The sequence below is a fragment of the Anabrus simplex genome, chromosome 1 (assembly GCF_040414725.1).
Source record: "Anabrus simplex isolate iqAnaSimp1 chromosome 1, ASM4041472v1, whole genome shotgun sequence".
NCBI classification, from domain to species: Eukaryota; Metazoa; Arthropoda; class Insecta; order Orthoptera; family Tettigoniidae; genus Anabrus; species Anabrus simplex.
Genome location: NC_090265.1, coordinates 785,470,100 through 785,495,685, shown reverse-complemented (window position 1 = coordinate 785,495,685; position 25,586 = coordinate 785,470,100). Strand labels below are relative to the sequence as shown.

At 38.7% G+C, this 25,586-nt stretch overlaps 1 protein-coding gene across 1 annotated transcript in view; it reads left to right on the top strand.

The window, feature by feature from the left end:
• LOC137500885 (brachyurin-like) overlaps nt 1–25,586 on the top strand; it is a 168,495-nt gene that overhangs the window by 52,160 nt on the left and 90,749 nt on the right. The window lies entirely within an intron of this gene.

Below are 25,586 nucleotides of genomic sequence, written 5' to 3'. Positions count from 1 at the left end.
TGATTGCCCACCAAGACTGCGTAACGAAAGAAAACTGCGACATGCCACGCAGACTAGAGAAAGGAGGCAACGAAATCACGCCTATAGGCGAACTTTTCAAGTTGGTTCTAATACGAAAATCAGTCATATCTCACCGCGAGCTCAAGATATAAGCCAAATCTTGTCTTTTCCTCATGGGGCATTACAGGATTTCCGAAGTGCTCCCTAACGGAGCTCATCAAGTGGACAAGATAAATTCCAACACCAAGGGAATATTCAACTCAGCCAATCCCAAGAAATACTTCAAGAGAGAAGATTATCAAAAGAAAATCTTGACCAAATTTTCTTTTTCCCTAAGGAGGAGGGAAATGTACCAGAAACGCTAGTTCAGCGTTGCTGCACGAAGTAATTCAAGTTTCAATATACGCGCCGTGCGCGAGTGAGCCGGCTGGTGATGACAAGCTTGGGGAGATCAGGCTTCCAGTTGCTCAAGATTAAACTACATCACCTATCGAAAATTCGATTTTTCTATCATCAATTACTAGCGTAATAATAAAAATACAATTACGAGAGTAAAATAATCCTGTGCCACAGATTATTTTACGACGTGTGCCACAGATTATAGCATATAAGACTACCAAGCCTCGTGAAAATCCGCTGAGGATTAAAGAAGTTATTGTAGGTAGAAGAAATGACTGAATTCATTGACGCGACCGGCGAAATAAGTATAAATAAAGGCCAGGATATTGGCATAGACACAATCTCATCCCACAGCCCAACAAGTGACGGTTGACTGCTGGAAGTTACGATGTAATATTGCGGAGTCAAAATCTACGGTTTCAACTCTAATAAATCACGGTGAGAATAACTTTGAAACATTCCAATTGTCACTACGAACTCAGTCGTAGAATCGAGAAGTCGATACTTTAAATATCTCAAGGTGATTTAAATATTTCTGCAAACTTAGAATTCAGTAATTATAAATAAGTAATAATATTATTATATTTTGAATTACCGGGCGAGTTGGCTGTGCAGTTAGGAGCGAGCGGCTGTGAGCTTCCTTCCGGGAGATACTGGGTTCGAACCCCACTGTCGGCAGTCCTGAAGATGGTTTTCCGTTGTTTCCCATTTTCACACCAGGCAAATGCTGTGTCTGTAACTTAATTAGGGTCCCGGCCGCTTCCTACCCAGTCCTAGACCTTCCCTATCCCATCGTCGCCATAAGACCTATCTGTGTCGGTGTGACGTAAAGCAACTAGCAAAAAGAAATTGTATTTAATTACTCATTCCATAGGTAATTCTCGACTCTGCACAGAATGAAATAAACGTCGCATTTTGATGGGCGATCATAAAGAATTCCAATAACAAATTGCAAACTTTTTAAAGTTTTCAATTAGGAACGATCTCCTGTTTTTACGCAACATTGACTTGTAATGGTAAAAAAAACCCGCTCAACATCTCAGGATGTTATTGGGGCATATTTGAAATACGTCAAATCATTAGAGTTCAAGTGAGGCTCACTCTTCTGTCGCTTTATACACATCTGTCTCTTTCTACACAGCTTATCCTCCTAATTCACATAAATATATATATATATATGAAAGATAAAATAAGAAATTACAGACGAAAATTAGGAGATGGGAAAAATCCGTCTCTTAGACGACTGAAACCTGATATGCGAAAATGGAACAACAATATTTAAAAAATATGACAAGAACACGAAAATTCACGGGAAAATATGACCATAATATGAATATTACCGGAAAATGACAAAAAACGTTAAAGGAGCCAAAATATGACGTTATATGACCCATGAAAATTGCATTTTAGTCACCGTAGATAAACTCATGCTTAACTTAATATGTCGTTCAGTCAGTCATCAATGATCTGCATTTAGGGCCGTCGCCCAGGTGGCAGATTCCCTATCAGTTGTTTACCTAGTTTTTTCTTAAACGTTTTCAAGTAACTTGGAAATTTAGCGATCATCTCCCTTGATAATTTATTCCAGCCCCTTATTCTTCGCCCTATAAATGAATTTGTCCTCTAATTTCATAATATGATCTTTCCTACTACTAAAAAGCTCCTCTGAAACATATTCGTCTACTTATGTCTTTCAACTCCATCTCTCCACTGACACCTCGAAACGTACCACATAGTCGAGCATCTCGTCTCCTTTCCCCCAAGTCTTCCCAGCTCAAAGTTTGTAACATTACTGCTTTCCTTTGATTTTTTTCCAGTTCTCGTATCAAGTAGTTCTAATTAAAATCGAGAACTTTCCACCTTTCAGTGCATGTATTATGTTGTGAAAGAATGGCACTAGTTTATAAGGACATGTTTCGTGTCTTTATATGAGACATCTTCAGCTCAGTAATACATAAAAATGACAAGGGACACTTTAATTAAGACTATCATAATGAATTGATAAAAAAGCGTGTTAAATGTCGTGGTTCTTGTCTTCTTCTCCTTCGTGACAAGAATTACTGTCTTTTCCCACATCTGTGAGGTCGCGAATGCGAGCTGTGTCGTACACTGGATTTAGTCCTAATTTTATGACCGGATGCCCTTCCTGACGCCAACCCTATATGGAGGGATGTAATCACTAGACATCGGATTTTAGGGAAAGTCTTATTTTGTTCTTGGAGAGATAACATAAAATGAATTTGTATTTACACATTTCATGTATTTATAAGGTTTTAAATATATATAAATATATATATTCCGAAAAAATAAAATTACTGCTGACTCGTTTTTAGTATCTTAAATAAACTATTAAAATCGGAAAGCTGTAAACCACACTCCTCGGAAAGCCTTAAGAAACTTCCGAAGCGAACACTCCCGTAGTCTGTCACCAGGCAGGAGACAGTATCCATTGACCTGCTGGAAGAAAAAAAATCAGTTTCATTCTGTGAGAACATTTCGATACTCCCGTTTGTTCAGTGCGTGAATTATGCCGAAAATGTCAGGTTAAGTATAGGAGTGCGCGAACATGGGAGTTACAATCGAACAATACAGATGTGCTATAGGCAGATGGCAGGCCCGAAGCAGGGTGAAGTCGTTACAAACGGTGAAAAAAGATCTCAACATCACTTATACAGTAGTGTCATTACTGGTGGTGATGGTACTATTAGTGATTGGCGGAGTGGAGATGAATCCCGGCCCTGGACTGACATGGGAAGATATTGAGAAGATCAAAGAGGACATGCAAGAATGCCATGCAGAAAAGACCAAAGAAATGTTACTGGAACAGAAAAATGAATTCAAAGACTTGAAATCATTTATACAAACAGAACTGGAGGATATTAAAGAGAGTGTATCACAAAATAAAAATGAAATATGTGGTATGAAGACGAAAACACTGGAGCTAGAAGAAAAATTACGGAAACTCGAGGAAAAAGAAAAACACGGTCGAAAGAAGAGAGGAAAAAAACATAATAATCTACGGATTGGCAGAACCAGTAAGAGAGAACTTTAATGACTTGAAGGATAGAATACTTTCTCTAATCAGAGAGAGTTTGAAAATAGAGTGCAACGAGAGTGATATTGATAACGCCTTTAGATTAGGAAGAAATATGGGTAAAAGACCAGTAAAAGTCTGCATGGTATCTGGTTTGAAGGCTCGAAAAATTTTGGAAAACACGAGAAACCTGAAAGGCACGAATATATGGATCAAGAAAGATCTCGACAAGGAAGAAATGGAGAATGTACGAACACTACGTTTCCATCAAGGAAAAGCTAGGCATTCGGGACTAAAAGCCTTTATACGTGGAAACAGACTCATAATATCGGCCGATTTGTGGAGCAGGACATGGACAGTTGGTCAGCTCCGTGAGCTAGGATATTGCCCTGATACGTCAGCTAAGCGGAAGAACAGCAGTCCAGTAAGTGACGCCAGCACTCCTGAGTCAACAGGTACGTGTGCAAACCTACCAAGCAGGGACAATGAACTGGACGTTGTGACGACAGAAACTAGACATCACCAGCCCAGGAGATCAACCCAAGAAGAAGAAGAAGTGGTCCAGAGGAAGCAAGACACCGCAGGGAGAAAAGAAGAAAAGAAACGTAAGCCAGCGTTAAATTTAAAGGACATAAGGGCAAAGAAAGGATTGACAAGGTCTGAAGAAGCTAGAGGGTTAGAGGAGGAAATAATTAGCTCCCCAAGTGGATCTATTATACAATTAGAAAAAGCCCGAATAACGAGAAGCAAGGCCCTGGTAGCATCAGATATACCTATGAACAAATAACTAGACTGGGTAGTGGGATTAATCAACATAGAGGGTATATTAAGTAAACTGGGAAATGATGAATGTATAGATTTAATGAGAGAGAGTGAGATTATAGGGATAGTAGAGACTTGGTTGCCGCCTAGCAAAAATGTGAAAATACCGGGATTCAAGGTCTGGAGTAAAACAAAATATAAAAGGAGTCCGAAAGGGCGTCACCCAGGAGGGATAACAGTTATCGTAAAAGACGAAATTTGCAAGCAAGTGGAGATATGGGAATCAGGATGTGAGGAAATGATTTGGGTCAAAACTAAAAGAGGAAATCAAAAGAGGAGAGATATGTTTATTGGCTTTGGTTACAATCACCCATCAGGGTCCCCGTTTGAGAAGAAAAACTTCTTTGAAGAGCTCGTTGATGCAGTAAAACAGATAAAATTAGTAAATGAAGAGGCAGGAATAATTATAATGGGTGATTTCAACGCAAGGGTTGGCTTAAATAATCCATTATATGATAAAGAAATCGGGGAAATATTAATAGAAAGAAGGAGAAGCAAAGACAAAGAGTGTAATAAAAATGGAGATAAATTATTAGAAATATGTGCGATAGAGGAATTGTACATCTTAAATGGGGGATGGCTGGGAGATGAATCAGGCAACCTAACATATATAGTGGAGTCAGGAGGGAGTGTTATAGACCTAGTGTTGGCATCTAGAGAGGCTTTAACTCTTATTAAAGAAATCCAGGTAAAAAAATTGGACAGCATCCCATCATTTCCCAGTTGTTATTCGGCTACTGAGAGAGGAAGATAGTAAAGTAGACAAACAATTCTTTAACCATGAACAGAGAAAATTAGTAAGATACAGATGGAGTGAGGAAAAGAGAGAACAATTTAGAGATTACTATAGGGATAAAACCTTTGAAATTCTGAGAATAGGCATGGAGCATATGATAGAGGAAAACAACTTAGATGAAGCAATAAGAATGCTTGAAAGATCAATAGAAGTAGCTGGTAAAAAAATGGTTGTGAGTAAGAGTAGACAATATAAAAGAAATGTATGGTATACAGAGGAGTGTAAAGAGAAGAAAAATCAAGTGATCAAGGCTTTAAAAATGTATAGAAATGAGGGATCTCAGGTTTTACGAGAAGATTTTTGTAAACAGAGGAAGGAATACAAAGATTTAATAAGCGACAGGAAAAGGAAATGGCAGGACAAAGAGTCAAAAATATTACTTAAGTACTGTAAAGAAAATGAAACTAAGAAAGTATGGAACAAAATTAATACAATATGTAAAGGTTATAAAAGCTGTGATCAAGTAAACATATCCAATGAGGAATGGTTAACGTATTTCAAGGGGTTATTAGGGGGTAATGACACATGGGAAGAGAACAAAAATGAAATTGGTACACTGAGACATGTAGAGTTTACGCTGCCTATACTAGACGATATAATAACCACAGACGAAGTACTTTATGTAATGAAAAAAGGGAAGGGCGGAAAATCAGGTGCTGCTAATGGAATTACGTATGAATTCTGGAAAGAGATAGGTAATAACGGTCAGATGCTTGAAATACAGTAATAACTAAAATATTCAACAAAATATTTGAGGGAAGAAAAATTTCAAGATCTTGGCAGGAAGGAGTAATTTGCCCGATCTACAAAAGAAAGGGAGAAAGATCGAATACAAACAACTATAGGGGGATTACATCGTTGGACTCACTAAGTAAAATCTACACTGGGATTTTAGCTAAACGAATTATGAAATGGGCAGAAGATTACTCTATTCTCTCGGTATACCAATCAGGATTCAGGAAAAGAATGAGAACTGCAGACAATATATTTATAATCAAAACATTAATGGACAAGTACATAAGAAAGAAAGGTGGTAGATTATACATTGCAGCAATAGACCTACAAAAAGCTTTTGATTCAGTTAGCAGACGGGCGGTCGTTGTGAAGCTGGCTGGAATTGGAATGTCAATTAAAATGATGAAAGCCATAGAAGAATTATATGCCGAAGTGATATGTTCAATTAAAGTTAAAGAAGATTTAATGATAGGCAAGATCCACTCGAACATTGGACTTAAGCAGGGATGTAAACTATCACCAATACTGTTTTTGCTTTTTATTAATGATGTAATAGAATGCCTAGGGAAGGAGGATAGGACTAGCCCTTGCTTATACAATAAAGAGATCCCCGGCCTAGTCTTCGCAGACGACATCCTGCTGCTCTCACTAACAACAGTCGGTATGCAAAGTAACCTTAAAAAAATGGTAGAATACTGTAATGCATGGAATTTGAAAATAAATACCAAGAAAACAAAAGTAATGGTTTGTAAAAGAGGAAATAAATTAAAAAGAAATGAAAGGCGATGGTGGTTAGATGTTGAATTAGAAGTTGTAAATAAATTAGAATATCTAGGAATGATACTAACAGCGAATGGGTTGTGGAAGGAACAGATACGCCATGCAAAAATAAAAGGTTTGGCCGCCCTCTCAAGTGTAAAGGCTTTAGAAAAGAAGATGCCTAATTTAGAATACTTCTTCTTCTTCTTCGTTTTGCCTAAGGACTGAGGCGTCGTGACTATCATAATATTCAGCCCTCTAGCCGTTGAACCATACTCCGCCATTCTTCCCTACCTAAAGCTTTCAATGTGGTTACTCTGAGAGAACACTGTAGGGGGCCGTTCACCATGTCAATCCATCGCGTTGGTATTCGTCCTCGTTGTCTGGTTCCCTGGACTTTGCCCTCAACAATCAGCTTTTGAAGACTACCATCTCGGCGCATTATATGTCCAAAGTAGCGTACAATCCGCTGAGAGATCTTACACGAAAGACGAACTTTTATCTGAAGTTGGTTCAGGATTGATGTGTTCGTGCGATGATCTGTCCAAGGAATCCTTAACATTTTCCTCCAGCACCACATTTCAAAGCTTTCTATCCGTTCACGATCACGTTTGAGGATGGCCCACGTCTCTGCGCCATACAAGAAGACTGAGAAGACTAGAGATTCAACGAGCTTCTTTTTTGTCTTAATGGTGATGTTGTTATCTTTCCAGATCTTCCGCAGACGAATCATTGCTACCTTTGCTATTTCCATTCTTCGCTTTATTTCATCTTTGGAACCACCAGAATTGGATAGTAAGGATCCTAGATATACATACTGATGTACAACTTCACACCCTCCAATCTGTTTGATATGTGGACTGTTGTTGTTCTTACGATCAACAATCATGACTTTGGTTTTCTGTCGATTTAGGCGTAATCCAGTTTCTAGGCTCGCTTCCTCTACTCTCTTGATCAGCTCTGTCAACTCCTCTTCAGATGATGCTATCAAGGTGGTGTCATCAGCAAATCTTGTTGATCTTGCATCCCCCAATGGAAAACCCTTTGTCCCAGCCATCTAATGCAGTTCTCATTGCATATTCACCATAGATATTGAAAAGTAACGGTGACAGGATACATCCCTGGCGAACTCCAGCCCTTGTACGAAACTGCTGAGACTGTTTGTTTTGAATCTTCACAGTGGCTGTATTTTCCTCATACAAGGACTTGAGGAGATCAATCAAATGGAGTGGCAAACCCACATCATCCAAAATTTTCCAAAGATGGTTCCATTTGACAGTATCGAAGGCCTTTTGGTAGTCAATAAAGCAGTTATACCGGAACATTGAATTCTCTTGCCTTTTCTATGATTTGTCTTAGGCTTAAGATCTGTTCTCGAGTACCTTTTCCTTTCATAAATCCAGTCTGGACTTCAGGAATTTCATACTCTAGAAATGCCCGGAGTCTCTTGTGCAGGATATGAAGAATAACTTTACTGGCATGTGAAATCAAAGCAATTAAGCGATAATTTCCACATTTTTTCCTTGATCCTTTCTTGTGGATTGGGACAAAGATTGACTGTACCCATTCCTCGGGAATGATCCTTTCTTGTGGATTGGGACAAAGATTGACTGTACCCATTCCTCGGGCCATCTTCTATAATTCCATATTGCTTGGCAGATTTTCAACAGCATTTCAATTCCAGCATCATCTGTAGCGTTCAAGACTTCTGCACTTATTCCATCAGGTCCACACGCTTTTCCAGTTCTCAGCATTTTCAAAGCCATTTCTACTTCATCTCGGAGGATGTCAGGTTCAGGATCTGACTGCTTGTCTATCTTCACTTGGTCTTTTGTATTACATTGTTCACTGTACAGATCCTGGCAGTACAATCTCCATGTTTCCAGAACATTATCTATATCCACAACATCTTCCCACTTTGAGTTCTATATATTCCAGGAATATGGCTTGAATTCTCGAGTGATTATTCTAATTTTGTCAAAAAGATCCTTGCTATGGTTTTGATTTGCATGCTTTTCAATCTCAAAACAAATGTTACTAAGGAAATTATTCTTATCTCTTCTACAAGAAGACTGAATCCTTCTATCAAGATCAGACATTTGCTCTCTTTTTTCTTTAGTGTTAATGCCAGATTTTTTAAGGCACCTTCTTTCTTCTACAAGCTGAAGGCTCAAGTCAGAGATCCACTGTTGCCTTCTAGTATTTGGTACTCGAGATTCATTCAAAGAGGACTCTATCCAGTTTTTAGTCACATTCCACAGCCCTTCTGCAGTTGTTACTGGATCCTGTAATATGGAGAATACAAGCTACATAAAAATGTTTTAATGCTCTTGTGGTATCAAAAGCACTGTATGGTGTTGAAATATGGGGTATAGAAGTTGACAAAAAAGAACTAGATGTCATAAGTAACAAATTCTGTAAAATAATAATGGGTCTACCAGAATGTTCAGCAAATAGTGGAGTGAGAACTATATGTAGAGATATCAGCATCCAAGCAGACATAAGTAAGAAAACAGTAAAATATTGGTTAAGATTAAAAAGGGGAGAGGGGAGGGAAATATTAAACCTAGCTTACCAGCACCAGATGAGACACTTGGATGAGGATTATTGGTTATCGAAAGTAAAAAGTATGCTAGACAAAATAGGAATGGGGCTATGGGCAGAATGTGAAACTAAAAGGACATTAGTAGAATTTTGTGGAATTGTCCAAAACATGTCAATAAGAAAAAAAGAATCCCAAATAGGGAACTAAGAGGTGTGTTGTGGTGGCTTTTGGTTTTATACAAAAATAAGGGACTAAGCGAGAACCATAACGTAAATCATTGTTTATTTTGTGACGACATAATGGGAGAAGCCCATTTACTGAGAACATGTAAGGGAACGGATGCACTGAGAACCAAATACCTTGGAGACGAATATAAATTAAAAGTAGAAAGAGAGACAGAATTTTATACAATAACCAAATTGTTAAATAAAGAATGGATCACCCCAGGAAAACTAGCTAAATTTTTCTGTATTCTAAGAAACATGTGGAAGAAAGAAATTGAGATTAGCAATAACTGAAAGTAATGCCAGTGTTAGTAAATGATAGTAAATGTAATGTAGATGAGCATGAGGATAGACAAGTAATTTTTAACTATATGTATTATTAGAGGAATGAGAGGTAGTATGGAAATAGAAAAATGTATAACGCAAAACATGATGACAATGTAAGTTACAAGCGCAGCAGAGAGGTAATATGATGACTGTACAACAAGAGATCTCGGAAATAGCAGATGTGTATGAGTTAATAAGAACGATATTTTGTAACCATATAAGTATATAATACAACTTTATAGAACATTATAGAGTTTAAGTCGCTAAGAAGTAAGGGCGACAATAGTTATAAGTTTAGCATTATGTTTCTCTTATAATTGTTCAGTGTTCCTTCATACAGCAGGTATTGTATATTTCTAATTAGTAGATTTAGTTCATTAATATGTTAGCAGTAATGTGTTCCTTACAATGAGGTTGTTTGCTGTTTGTTAGCCTGTTTTATTTTGCTTTGGGATTGTTAGTTAGTTAATTTTGGCTGCTGTAGTATAGTAGAGTTGGGAGAGGAGGAGATAGGCCTAACCTATCTCAAGCCTAGTGTTGACTCAGTACTTCTGCACGTGTAGATTAGAGTAAGGTGTGAACAGTATTAAATCAGAGGAAACAAGTTGTCAATCAGTCAGCGAAATATGAGCCGAGTTATGGATTCCGTCTCGACAGTGGAATACAGGCGAGACAGCCTACATGTTCAGCTAGGTCAGCCGCACCCATGTGGGCTGTCACACGAAGGAGTGGTGAGGAAACAATATTGACAACTTAAGGGGTCTACGAGGTTTCGATTTCGGAGCCTCATGAGACGGGTCTGGTCGTGACATCCCTGGGAAGGGTGGTAGGAGTTCCTCACCAGGGGGGATGTCGCGACCAGACAGATTTAGGTTAGATGTAGTATATATTTAATGTAAATTTGTCATTTTGATTTTAACTTTTCTTTTAATGTTATAACGTAATAAATAAAAATTCGTTCAATTAGTAAGATAAGGTAGGGAAGATACATGTTGTCCTAGACTATATAATATTGTTAATGTCTAGGACAAAATAATTCATATTCAGTACAGTAACAGCCAATAATTGTAAGAGGGTATTTATTGTAAGTCATGTATCATAATTCAAGGAATTGGAATAAACGAATGCTCTCTCCCCAGCTCCAGGCGATCCGGAATTGGGGGACGGGAGTATTCTATTCTATTCTATTCTATGTCAGGTTCCAAGCCGTCTGTAACTAAAAATTGGTTACAGGATTTTTCCCATTTCGCATCGAATGTGACGTTTGTAGCAAAAAGAGGGGTGAAACGTGATTTATATTTCCCCTAGAGAGCTATTATCAATTTAGCAAAATAAAGATGGTAATTTAATCGACGCCTATTAAAATACTTCAAATTGAAGCTGCCTAAAAGTATTTTAGAACATATTTGAGAGCCTATTTTAGGCAGTTAAATAACATTTAAGCGCCTAAAAATCCGAGGTCTATTAACCACTATTGCATGTTTCTGTGGTACTTAGACGTGTAGTGTGTTGTCTGAATAAGAAGAGAAAAGTGTTGCAACAAACATAAACACCCAGTTCCCGAGTCATAATAACTAATTATACGCAATTAAAATCCCCGATCCCGCCGAAAATCGAATCCGGGAATCGGAAAAAACGAAATCATTATTGAGTTTCATTATTTCTATCAGTATTAACAGTCTTAGTAGAACAAAGCAAAAATAATTATTTTCATGTTTTCTATCAATTTTAACATGCAGTTTCAATCTTGCCGCTTGATGTTTAAGGTCGGGCCGCAAGGTGCGCCACTGTCAACATGTCTCTCGGTTTAGTACAGTCTGATACAGAAGTGTCCAGTAATGTCTATAGTGCATTTGCTACTACTACTAAAATGTTTTATTCCTGCCCTGAATGGGAAGGTGGGCGTCCTAGACCGTGACGCCGTCTCTCAGGCTAGGAGATTTGTTACAATGAAGGAGATGTGCGGAGAAGGTGAGAGAGTTGACGGCCGTGGCCTATACAACGAAATATGCCGGCATTCGCCTTACTTCAGGAGAATGGAAAACCAAGGAAAACCATTCTCAGGACAGCCGACGGTGGGGACCAGCCCCTCTCCATCTCCCGAATGTAAAGGCGTAGAGCAGCAGCCACCCCACCCCTGCTCGGTTTGTCGGTCGGAGTGCAGAGCCGTCGTACCAGCCGAAGCCCGCTCTGCAACCACCGACCGTTCATATTGCTACTTACGATATTACCAGCCACAGTGCAGGCGCAAGGATTCGTAGCTCGTGGTAGCTTTCATAGAAAGGTGTTTTGAAACTCCAAAAAATATGGAAATAAAGGCAGAATGCCACACGCCCAAAAAATGTATCTTAACAGAGTTAGGGCACAACAACTTCTCCAGAGAATGATAATCAAGAAAGGACAAGGAAAATAAAATAATGCCAGAGACCGGAGCCTTGCTGTCCCTCTAGTGAACCGGAAGAGTATTACAAGTGAACGAGCATAGAGAAGTCAAAGAGAGAAAACAGGTAGTGGATATGAACAAAATCTCCAAAGAAAATGAGGTCAGTATGTGTAAAACATGGAATAGTGAACCAACGTTCGGTTCAGTACTTAATAATGAAGTTCATCACTTCTCAATTAGTCCTGGTGAGGGTCCCATACACTAGAATCATACTCTAACTGCGGTCTTACCAGGGACTTATACGCTCTCTCCTTTATATCCTTACTACAACCCATAAATACCCTCATAATCATGTGAAGAGATCTGTAACCTTTCTTATCAATATTATTTCTCCAATGATGATCATTCCTTATTGTATTAACACCTAGGTTCTTACAGTATTCCCCATGAGGTACTATCACTCCATCAACACAATAAAACTTGAATTTTCATTCCACTTACATTCATACCATTGTCTGCTGTCCATCTCACAACATTGTTTAAATCCCCCTGCAGTCACTTACAGTCCTCAAACTCATTTACTTCTCTATACATCATAACATCATCCGCAAATAGCCTTATTTGTGATTCCAGCTTTTAACTCATGTCATTTACATATAGGCCTATAGGAAAATATAAGAATCCAATAATACTGCCCTGTGGGACCCCCCACTCAATCATTAGTCAGTATTTTCCCATTGTTTGGAGATTTGATGTTTTACTGTTCGCCATGTTTTACTATGAATTGTAATTTTTGATGCTTAAATTTTGATGGTTCATGGTGTGGGTTACTGTAGTCACGTCCTAGTTCGTGAACCATGGGCAACGGCTGAGTGGCCTAGTAAGAGGTCCTAAGAGTCGGGATACCAGTTGCTATGGAATGGGATTCGGCATCTCTGGCATATTCTGAATTACGGCCCTCCTTGTGCTTAGGCGGCTAGGGCTATGCAATCCACCGGTGGTCGCTAACCCCTTACAGGAGAGATCCTCACTTGGACTATGCGTAAGTAAGGATAACATCCTGCTTCACAGAATTTTTCATCCAGCACGCTCAGAACGTTTTAAGCTAGCCTCAGAACTCTAGGAGAAAGGTAGTCCCACCCCCATTCGACAGACGAGGGATTCCTTGGAAACAACTTGGCGGACGAAATGGAATTCGATAGGAAGCTATCATTATTAATGGGGATTATGGAAGAAAGAAAATAGAACTGGTTGAGTCAGCAAAGATGTATTAGGGGTTAATGATATTCGGGTAAGGGGCGATAACGAGGAAGAGGTACGAGATTTTAAGGAGTACCTGACGGATGTTAAAAAGGGAAGGGCAGAGTGTTTGGTAGGGCTGTTTATCAGGAATAGCGGTACTATTCTGTTAGGTACGTAAATGAGCGAATGATGTGGGTAGATTTGACAGTTTGAGGATTAGAACGAGAATTGTATCAGTGTATTCCCCATGTGAGGGTGCAGATGAGGATGAAGTTGACAAGTTTTTATGAAGCATTATGTGTTCAATATTCCTCATAGCATCAGCGCGCTTTGTGAGTCTAAATAAGTGATAATTAATAAGGTCTTTCTTCCCGTCACGTGGTGAGGTGAGTGATAATAATAAAATCACCACGTCCGCGTTGCACAGCAATGTGGAGTCTCTAAGTTCAGTTAGCATTTAGAAACTGTCAAGTTGGCTTTTCTTAGGTTAAAGGAAACACATGTCTCTAATTACAGCCTGCAAACCTCCCCTCCCCAAACGCAGACCGGTCAAACTACAACCACCCCTTCCCAGACCACTGCTGGCTGCCCCAGCGACACTCCTCCTGTACCACCAAGCTCTCTGCAGGTGGGCCACGTGAACACACAGAGCCTTCTTTCCCATTTCACTGAATTCTCAGACATATTCTCTAACAACAACTTCCATGCCATATTAATATCCGAGTCGTGGTTGAAACCAAGTATCCTGTCTTCACTAGTACATATGGAGGGTTACACGCTGATAAAAAACGATAGAGTAGGAAAAGGTGGAGGAGGCGTAGGGATATATCTGCGCAAGGATATGAAATTCAAAGAATTACGCAAAACACCAAGTGAATTTCACAACGGGCCGGAGTTCCTATTTATTGAATTACAAATTCGCAGTGTTAAGTGTTTACTGGGTGTTGTGTATCGTGCACCGAAGACGAGATATATCGAAGACCTGGAGGAAGCACTACAGGACCTATTACCCAGGTATGAGAATGCTATTTTAATGGGCGACTTTAATTCTGACATGATGAAATGTGACTCTGCTGAATCTAGACGACTCAAAAGCATGCTTACCTCACTCAATTTGACGATCCTTCCCCTAAATCCTACACACCACACAGCAACTTCCCATACACTACTGGATTTAATTATTACAAACAATACTGATAGAATGCAGACTTACGGACAACAGCCAGCTCCCGGACTTTCCCAACATGACTTTATTTACGCAACTTACTCTTTGAAATGTCCCAAATATGAGCCTAAATTAATTTCCTATCGAGACTTCAAAAGCCTAAACGAAGAAGCGTTCATTGATGACGCACTCAAAACACCGTGGCATAACATACAGCTCGTACATGACATTAACGACAAAATAACCTTGTTTAACAAACTACTTTTAGGACTGTATGACAAACACGCCCCCATACGGACAGCACGAGTGAAACGAAAACCATCACCTTGGCTGACGCAAGACATACGGTTAAAAATGGAGGAAAGAAATGCAGCTTACAAATATTATAGAAAAAATCCAACCGCAGTCAATTTCGAAAAGTACAAACAATTGCGTAACACAACAACTCAGACCATCAGAAATGCTAAGATACGCCACACACATGAAATCTTAAAAAATAACAATTCTGGCAATGTTTGGAAAATTCTTCGGAACATTGGTTTGACAAAAAATAAAACCGACGAAAACAACACTGACTTGCCATTTGACGAATTAAATACATTTTTCTGCTCACAAAATTCGCATACAGACGAACGAACTAAAAGGGAAACAATCGACAGACTACATACGAAAACAAAACACGATGGAGAAGAATTTTATTTTTCACATGTAACTCTTAATGACGCCAGAGAAGCAATTCATGAAATAAAGTCAGAGGCTACAGGATGTGACGGAATAAATTTGACATTAATTAAAAGACTCACTGAAATTGTTCTCCCAACAATTACACACATAATAAATACCTCACTCATGACAGGAATCTTTCCCAATATATGGAAAAGTGCCATAATACGACCGATAAGAAAAATCGATAAACCAACAAAACCCGAAGACTTTCGACCAATTTGCATACTTCCTTGTCTTAGTAAAATATTAGAAAAGGTCGTTCACAAGCAGATAACAAATTACCTTAACAAACACAATTTACTCGACAAATACCAGTCAGGATTTAGACCTAACCACAGCACAACCACAGCACTACTAAAAGTTACAAATGACATTCAAGCAGGCATGGATAACGGACAAATGACTATCCTTGTACTTTTAGGCCTAAGTAAAGCATTTGACTGTGTGGACAGGGAAATATTATTAGCTAAGCTACAAGCACAAAAATTTTCTTCAAGCGCACTGACGTGGCTGCACTCTTATTTAATTGGGCGGCAGCAGTGCGTTTCAGCAGGTACGAAAGTATCACACTGGCAACAAACTGAAGTTGGCGTAGTTCAGGGCAGTGTTCTAGCGTCACTGCTATTTTCACTGTACTTAAATGACCTACCAGAACATATAAAAACGTGTAAATACCATTTCTACGCAGACGATATTCAACTTTATATATAAACAAACCCGAACGACATCCAACTAGACATTAACAAACTAAACGATGACCTGGAAAATATAAAAGACTGGACTAAAAATAATTCTCTTAAAGTCAATCCATTCAAATCGCAAGCAATCATAATTGGATCCAAAAGTAATCATACCAAACTGAAAAGTGTTAACATTCCCCCAATCCTATTCCACGCAACACCAATACAAATAAACGAAACTGTAAAAAACCTCGGCCTCATTTTTGATAAGTACTTAAACTGAACGGAGCACACGACGAAAATATGCCAACGAGTATTCTTTTCTTTGCACTCTCTTAAACGTTTACGGGATCTCCTTCCTCTAAATACGAGAAAGTTACTTGTTCAAAGCTTAATTCTACCCATCTTCGATTATGGTGACGTAATATACAACAACCTAAACACCACACTTAACGCTAAACTTCAGCGGGCTTATAATATATGCATCCGTTTCGTATTAAATATGCCCAGGTATTGTCATATATCGCCTTGTCTTGAACAGCTGTCGTGGTTATATTTGGCGGAGAGAAGAAACCTTCACTCTGTTTCGCTTGTTCACAACATTCTCCGTACAGACACGCCAAGTTATCTGAGAATGGATCTTAAATACTTGTCATCTCCAAACAGTATACCTACAAGGTCAGAAACCTCTTCCCTGCTGAGCTTCCCAATTTACCGCACGACCGGTTACGGCAACTCATTCATACCTGCAACCATACGCTCTTGGAATTCCCTTCCGGCTGTTATTAGAGACATATATAGTAAAAATGTATTTAAAAAACATGTTATAAATGGTACATAGACTTAAGAAATTAGTATTTAATGTTTTTTTAATAGTGACTCTCAGAAATTAACCTTTTGTTTATAACTATTATTTAGGTTTAATTTTATAATTAATTATATGTAACTAGAAATCTTAATACTCTGTAGTTTGTATAATGCAGTACATATGAGATGGTTTGGCATAACAGCAGGCTTCATAGCCTGAGCCACGCCATATAAAATAAGTCAATAAATAAATAAGTTTCGATATAAATATGCCAGTCAGTCAGTCATCAATAAGGATCGTGACATCGTATTCAGGGTCAACAGCAAGGATAGGGCGATTTCAATGCGAGAGTTGGAAATCGAACTGAAGGATACGAAAGGGTGATTGGTAAATGTGGAGAAGATATGAAAGCTATAGGAATTGAAAGCGTTTGCTGGACTTATTTGCTAGTATGGGGTTAGCAGTTACGAATTACGGAGCCTTGCTGTCCTTCTAAGGAACCGGAAGAATATTACAAGTGAAGGAGCATAGAAAAGTCAAAGAGAGAAAACAGGTAGTGGACATGAAACCTCCAAAATAAATGAAGCCAGTATGTGTTAAACATGGAACCAGGCAGGGGTTCCAGATCAACAACAGTCTATATCTCAACCGACTTCGAACTCAGGAAATCTCTTAGGAATGTGAGGACCAAGCTCGATAGCTGCAGTCGCTTAAGTGCGGACAGTATCCAGTATTCGGGAGATAGTAGGTTCGAACCCCACTGTCGGCAGCCCTGAAAATGGTTTTCCGTGGTTTCCCATTTTCACACCAGGCAAATGCTGGGGATGTACCTTAATTAAGGCCACGGCTGCTTCCTTCCAACTCCTAGCTCTTTCCCGTCCCATCGTCGTCATAAGATCTATCTGTGTCGGCGCGACGTAAAGCAACTAGCAAAAAAACGAATGTGAGGGTACTCCGGGTATTTTTGATGATACAGACCACTATTTGATATGTAGCGATTTAAGTATCTCTAGGCCTAGGACAGAGAAAGTGAAATTTATCTGTAGACGGATAAGTGTAGAAAATCTCCAGAACGAGGAAATTAGACAGAAGTACATGGATATGATTAGTGAAAAGTTCCAAACAGTGGACAGTAAGCAGGTTCGGGCTACAGAAGAAGAATGGGTGGCATACATGGATGCTGTAGTAGCAACAGCAAGGGAATAGCTAGGAACAACTGTGTGTAAGGATGGAAAAGGCGAACATAATGATGGAATGATGGAGTGAGAACAGCCTGTAAACCTAAAATGAAGGCTTATCAGAAATGGCTCCAAACAAGGAATGATGCGGACAGGGAATAGTACATAGATGAAAGAAACAGAGCGAAACAAATAGTTGCAGATTCCAAAAAGAAGACGTGAGAAGATTTTGGTAATTACCTGGAAATGCTCGGTCAAGCAGCAGGGAAATCTTTCTGGACAGTAATGAAGAATCTTAGGAAGGAAGGGAAAAAGGAAATGAACAGGTGAACTCATAATAGATCCCAGGGAATCACTGGACAAGTGGAGGGAATATTTTGAAAATCTTCTCAACGTGAAAGGAAATCTTCATGGTGGTGTCGCGAACAACGGAGCTCATGGGGAGGAGTAAAATGATGTTGGTGAAATTACGCTTGAGGAAGTGGAAAGAGTGGTAAATAACTCAGTTTTCATAAAGCAGCAGGAATAGATGAAATTAGACATGAAATGGTGAAGTATTGTGGGAAGGCAGGGATGAAATGGCTTCATAGAGTAACAAGATTAGCATGGAGTGTTGGTAAGGCACCTTCAGATTGGACAAAGCAGTAATTGCACCTGTCTACTGTATAAGTAAGGGAACAGGAAGGATTGTAATAAGCATTGATTAGTGTACCAGGCATCTTAGAAGGGAGGGTACGATCAGTAGTCGACAGGAAGTTGGATGAAAACCAGTGTGGTTTCAGACCACAGAGAGGCTGTCAGGATCAGATTTTCAGTATGTGCCAGGTAATTGAAAAATGCTATGAGAGGAATAGACAGTTATGTTTATATTTCGTAGATCTAGGAAATGCATATGACAGCGTACCGAGGAAAAAGATGTTCGTCATACTGGGGAACTATGGGAGTAAGTGTATATTATTAAAATCAATCAAAGGCGTTTATGTTGACAATTAGGCTGCAGTGAGAATTGATGGCAGAATGAGTTCTTTGTTTAGTACTTACAGGTGTTAGACAATGCTGTAATCTTAAACCTTTGTTGTTCGTAGTTTATATGGATCATCTGCTGAAAGGTATAAAGTGACAGGGAGGGATTCAGTTAGGTGGAAATGTAGTAAGCAGTCTGGCCTATGCTGATGATTAGGTCTTAATGGCAGATTGTGTCGAAAGCCTGCAGTCTAATATCTTGGAACTTGGAAATAGGTGCAATGAGTATGGTATGAAAATTAGCCTTTCGAACACTGAATTGATGTCAGTAGGCAAGAAATCCAAGAGAATTGAATGCCAGATTGGTGATACACAGCTGGAACTGGTAGATAATTTCAAGTATTTAGGGTGTTTGTTCTCTCAGGATAGTAGTATAGTAAGCTCTTGAATCAAGGTGCAGTAAATCTAATACAGTGAGCTCGCAGTTGCGATCAACGGTATTCTGTAGTCTGTTTCCAGTCCAACTTTGTTTTACGGGAGTGAAAGCTGGGTTTACTCAGGATACCTATATATATATAAAATAAGAGTTTTGTCTGTACATTGCTCAGAATTTGAAAAGAATGGTATTTCTGTATCGGTCATGTCCACAGTAACAAGAAAATGCATTTTTTACTTTTCCGTAATTTCTGTCTGTCTGTCTGTCTGTCTGTCTGTCTGTCTGTCTGTCTGTCTGTCTGTCTGTCTGTCTGTCTGTCTGTCTGTCTGTCTGTCTGTCTGTATTAACACGCATCACGAGAAAATGGCTGAAGAGAATTTAATGAAAATCGGAATGTAAAGTCGGGTGATGAACCGCTACAATCTAGGCTATAAATTATTTTAATCACGCTGAGTGAAATGGTAGTTTAGGGGAAGGCCTGAAATTTAATTCTCAAATATTTATCTCATTAGTGGTCGTGTCTTAATGAAAATCGCTAGACAAAGATGGGAAATAAGTCGCTACAATATAGGCTATGCACGCTAAGAAAAATGGTAGTTTAGGGAAGGCCTAAAATTTAATTGTCACATATTTATTTCATTAGTGGTCATATCTTCACGAAAATTGGTATGCGAAGTCGGGGAATAGGTCGCTATAATCTAGGCTATCAATAATGTTATTCACACTGAGTGAAATTGTAGTTTAGGGGAAGGTCTGAAATGTATGTATGTATGTATGTATGTATGTATGTATGTATGTATGTATGTATGTATGTATGTATGTATGTATGTATGCACGTATGTATGTATGATTGTACACGCATCAATAGAAAACGGCTTAAGGGAATTTAATGAAAATCGGTAAGTTATGTAATGTCGGGTGATGAACCACTACAAGCTCGGCTATAAATTATTTTATTCACGCTGAGTGAAATGGTAGTTTAGGGGAAGGCCTGAAATGTAATTCTCAAATAAGTTATTTATGTTATTAGTGGTCGTATCGATAAATCTCTATATATAAAATAAGAGTTTTGTCTGTTCATTACTCAGAACTGGAAAATAATGGTATTTCTGTATCGGTCATGTCCACAGTAACGACGAAATGCAGTTTTTACTTGTCCGTAATGTCTGTCTGTCTGTCTGTCTGTCTGTCTGTCTGTCTGTCTGTCTGTCTGTCTGTCTGTCTGTCTGTCTGTCTGTCTGTCTGTCTGTCTGTCTGTCTGTCTGTCTGTCTGTCTGTCTGTCTGTCTGTCTGTCTGTCTGTCTGTCTGTCTGTCTGTCTGTCTGTCTGTCTGTCTGTCTGTACACGCATCACGATAAAACGGCTGAAGAGAATTTAATAAAAATCGATATGTAATGTCGGGTGATGAACCACTGCAATCTAGGCTACAATACATTCACCATTGTTTGTTGTGATGTGCTTTTTGTCTTCTGTTTCCTTTCATCCCCGATAGATAGGATTACTGCAGCGTACCGAAGTTTCTTTTAATTTGCTTGACGTCGCACCGACACAGGTAGATCTTATGGCGACTATGGGATAGGAAATGAATAGTGGTGTGAAGGAAGCGGCCTTGGCTTTAAGCTACAGCCTGGTGTGACTGGTGTGAAAATGGGAAACCACGGAATGCCATCTTTATCTTTTTGCTTAACTTCGCACCGACACAGATATGTCTTATGGCGACGATGGGATAGGAAAGGTCTAGGAAGTGGAAGGAAGAGGCCGTGGCTTTAATTAAGGTACAGTCCCACATTCGCCTGGTGTGAAAATGGGAAACCACGGAAAACCATCGTCAGGGCTGCCGACATTGGGGCTCGAACCCACTATCTCCCGAATACCATCTTCAGGGTTGCCGGCAGTGGGGTTCGAATTCACTATCGCCCGGATGCAAGCTCACAGCTGCGTGCCCCTAACCACACGGCCAACTCGCCTGGTCGTACCGACTGTAACAGCCTGCCTGTATATTGGTGGGAAGTAGCTGGGGTGTAAGATAACTTTCTTCTTTAGCATGCCATTCCTCTGGTTCATACATTTTCTGATATATCTGGTACGTAACACACTGGTTCATCATAGTATTCGAGTTATACAATCCCTACTCGGAGCCACTGATTGGAATGAGTAGTGTGCATATTTAACGGAATAATGACAGAGGAGTGTTCACGGCAGTCTGCGACCTGGTTATTCCAGCTCTGGAACTTTGGACTCTTAGATCGGCACCGTAGTACTGTTCGTTGAAAGTGAGAAAGTGTGCGGTTTTTCATTTGATCGAGTATTTTATATGATAACATTCCTTTCAGTCGCTACATTCCTACTGACGTTTACGTAATGACCTATGTTGAATTCAGTTAGGAAAACCACCAAGTCAGTCTTTCTGAGAATGCCGTAGCGAAGCACGGGTACATCAGCTAGTCTTATTCATAAGTTAGAAGCAACAGATATGACCATCCAATATTAACACTACCAGAGAGAAAAATTGAAAGCGGTCGACACTTCGAAAAATGTATCGGCCAAAGAAAGACAAAGGCCACGCCGGGCCCGAAAATAAAAGACTTCCTAGACCTCGAATGCTCGAATACCGAAGAGGTTGGAAAAGAACAAGAATTTACGAAAGGAGTGCGGATAGGATAGGTGAAAGTAAGGAGCCTGGCACAAGTAGGTGGAAGCAATGCCAGGATTCAGTTAAGGTCCCGTAGTCATCAACCCATATTCCCAAATTAAAGAGCACCTAAGACGCCTTTTAGTCGCCTCTTACGATAAGTAAGGGGCACCATGGGTATTATTCTACAGACCCCACACCCAGGGGCAAGACCAAGAGATGTATTTATGATCACTGATTTTCGCAAAGGAAACAGTGTTGTTGTTTTTTCCATATAGCTTCTGTCTGGATTGAGGTTGCTGGGTCATTATTTCAGTAGGATTCATCTCGTCGATTTATCATCATGTTAGTAATATTATGAAATGCTTTTCCACAGAACTCTCATTTTGAACTTTATGTGTGCAACCTGCATGGTTATGAAGGCACCGTGTGTGTTTGTCATTTATATTTCTTATTTATTGTATTATGCCTGTTGCTCACGGTAAAATGTTTCGTAAAATTTGTTGTACAATTAATTTTATAAAAATTTGATGAAAACAAGTTGTGTTGCTCACGGTAAAATTCTTTTATAAAATCCATGGAAGCATCAGTATGGCCATCTATGAATTAACTTCTGAACTAAGATGTGTATGTGCTGCCATCTATCGATAAACTTTTAAACCAAGAATCAGCTGTTCACCTTACAGTGTGTTTGAGAGTATGGCTCCAACAAACAATGCAAAACTTGCAGCTTTAGCTGCAATAATGTGTTGTACAGTGGTAAGAAGGAAGAAAAGAAATGCCAAGAAATGCTGGACTCGAGATTGGATCAAAAGAAGAGAAGAAGGTAGAGGATTGCTGTTCTTGGTCGAAAATGAGTTGAGGTTAGAAGACCACCATGCATATAAGAATTTTCTAAGAATGCAGGAAGGCAGTTTTAAAAAACTTCTGGGTCTTGTTGGTCCCAAAATTATTCGACAGGACACTAACATGAGGCAAGCTATTTCTCCTGAAATGAGACTGCAAGTGACACTCCGATTTCTGGCCACTGGAGAAAATTACACCAACTTGGTGTACTCAACTAGAATACCATTTGGAACTCTAGCACGTATTATTCCTGAAACTTGTAAGGAAATATACTCTTCACTGAAAGTAAAGTACATGAAGGTAAATATTTGAATTTATTTAAAGAACATAATTATTAAAATAGTATTACATAAATATGTACAATATCATATTTCAGGCTGTGTGTTCTCCTTTCCTAGTATGTATTTAGTAGGACTAATACTTCCAACTGAGCATCCATTATTGCTTTTTGAATTTTATGTTCAGTAAGAATTTTGATTTTTGTATCGGTAAGGGCTCTCAGTTCTGAGGCAATAAATTTGCCAAATTCATCGTCTCTATCTTCAGTATTTGAAACTGAGTGAAGCACCTTTGAAGCCTGAAGGAGGACATCGTCTTCAATCGACCTCTTCTTCCGTTTTCGTGATGTGCCTGGAAATAATAATAATAATAATAATAATAATAATAATAATAATAATAATAATAATAAGCTAATTCACAGTGATTGCATAAATAATATGCATGTTTCTGAATGAACGTCACTGCATAATATTTTAATCTGAGTAATTACCCTACTACAGTATACCATTAATAAGTTCTGGAAACTATTAACTTCCTAGAACGTCGAGAAGGAAAATTTATCACCAGAAGATTGTCAATTTTCTTTTTGAACTCAATTATCTACAGTGTATTTTAGTTGCCTCAACAAATTGCTTAAAATATTACTTTGATCATTCTATAAACATATATAAGTTACCTGATGTACTTCTTGCGGGCTGTGATGTACCGTACATGACTGATTGTCAGTATTTTCTTCTTCATATACAGTCAGCATCCCACTGTCATCGAATTTTACAGAGTCATCAGGCAGAGTAACCTTTAAAACAAACAAGAAATGTTCAGGTTCCAGATACTGTGACTGGATGGCTTGAGATCACACATAAATTTGAAGAGAAATGGAATTTCACTATTGTTTGGGTGCATTGGATGGGAAGCACATACAGTTTGCAGCTCCTAGATCAAGTGGTTCTCACTGTTATAATTATAATGGTAATAACAGCATTGTTTTGCTTGGTCTGGTGAATGCCCATTATAAATTCATATACATTGATGTTGGGACCAATGGACGGGCAAGTGATGGAGGTGTCTACCAAAACAGCACCTTATTTGCATTAGTCCACAATCAAACATTGAACATTCCTCCTCCTCGCAAACTTTCTGAAACTGAGTGTGAAGTGCCGTATGTAATGATTGATGATGATGCTTTTCCCCTCTCTCCCAACCTAATGAAGCCTTTTGGGTACAGAGGGCTGACAAGAGAGCAGAAAGTTTTCAATGCATTTGGCATCATGGCAAATATTTTCAGGGTATTATTGAGTAAAGTGACACTCTCTGTTGACAAAGTGGAATCCATTGTCCTGGCTACCTGTGTATTGCACAACTTCCTTTTGGAAGAGAACAGGGGAGTTTATATGCCACCTCACACTGTGGATGAAGAAAATGTACAAGAAGGCAGTGTGCAATTTAGGGGAGTGGAGAAGGGATTTCATCATGGGAGGAATCCAGAAGCAAGGTGGAAACACAGTTTTGCAAACACCACTAAGTATCAGGAACACATTGAAAGACTACTTTAATAGTGTATGCAAAGTATCATGGTAAGATCACTGTGTGGACATATTTCGATTCTAGTTATAACAAACATGTAATTGCATTTCTCTGTGATTCTCATTTAAAATATTGTGTTAAAATGGTCCCTTCTTATAAATGTAGGTGTACAGTAGAGTTTCACATTTAAAAAATAATTTAAGTTCATAATAGTACATTGAATAGATACTTTGAGGTGAATGTTTAAATTCAATTTTCTTTCCGCTTTTGAAATTAGTTAATTTTAATTTTTAAGGGTGCAGTTTTAAGTAGACAAGTATGTTTTGAATGATGTTTATCACAGTTTTTTCTCTTAAGGTTGGCCAAATATTTAGCTACTATTCTTATAAATTAACATAATTTGTAATATACCAGTATTAGCCCTTGTAGAATGTTTCAACACGCTGTATTAAATTGAATTAGTGCAGGAATTTATACATTAACTTAAGTTTTTGAGTGTTTACAGGTATTTTAATTTATGGTGCTGTCTATCATTAAATTATAATTTAAAGTAATCCACCTAGGCCTAGTTGTCTTTACTGCATTAGAGCCTACATGAATATTCAGTAATTAAATTCGTGTACAGGTTCTGTATTGACTATTATGATCAAAAGGAGTATCTGTATGTCCACCTGTTCAATACATTTATAATTTAATAGTATCCTTAGATTATTTAATATGGTCCATGGTTACTGTTACCATCTAAAATAATTTAAAGAGTCTATTAAATTATGGTCAATGGTTACCTCCTCCCATGTAAATAATCTACAGAGACCATTAAATCATAAAAGTATTGGATAGGTGGGCATATACTTCTTTGCATAGAGAATATTCCTCTTACTCCATGCACACATACTCTCTACCTTCACAGCTTATGAAGGAACACAATTTGGCTAACCCTGAATTTTACATATGCATGGATGCAAGAGGTGTGTATCCCATTTCTCAAAAATATTCAGACATAACCTTGCATCCCCCATTGATAAAGTTATTGATGTTTGGTAGGAGGTAGTGGCAAGATTTAACTCTGACTGTCAATATCTT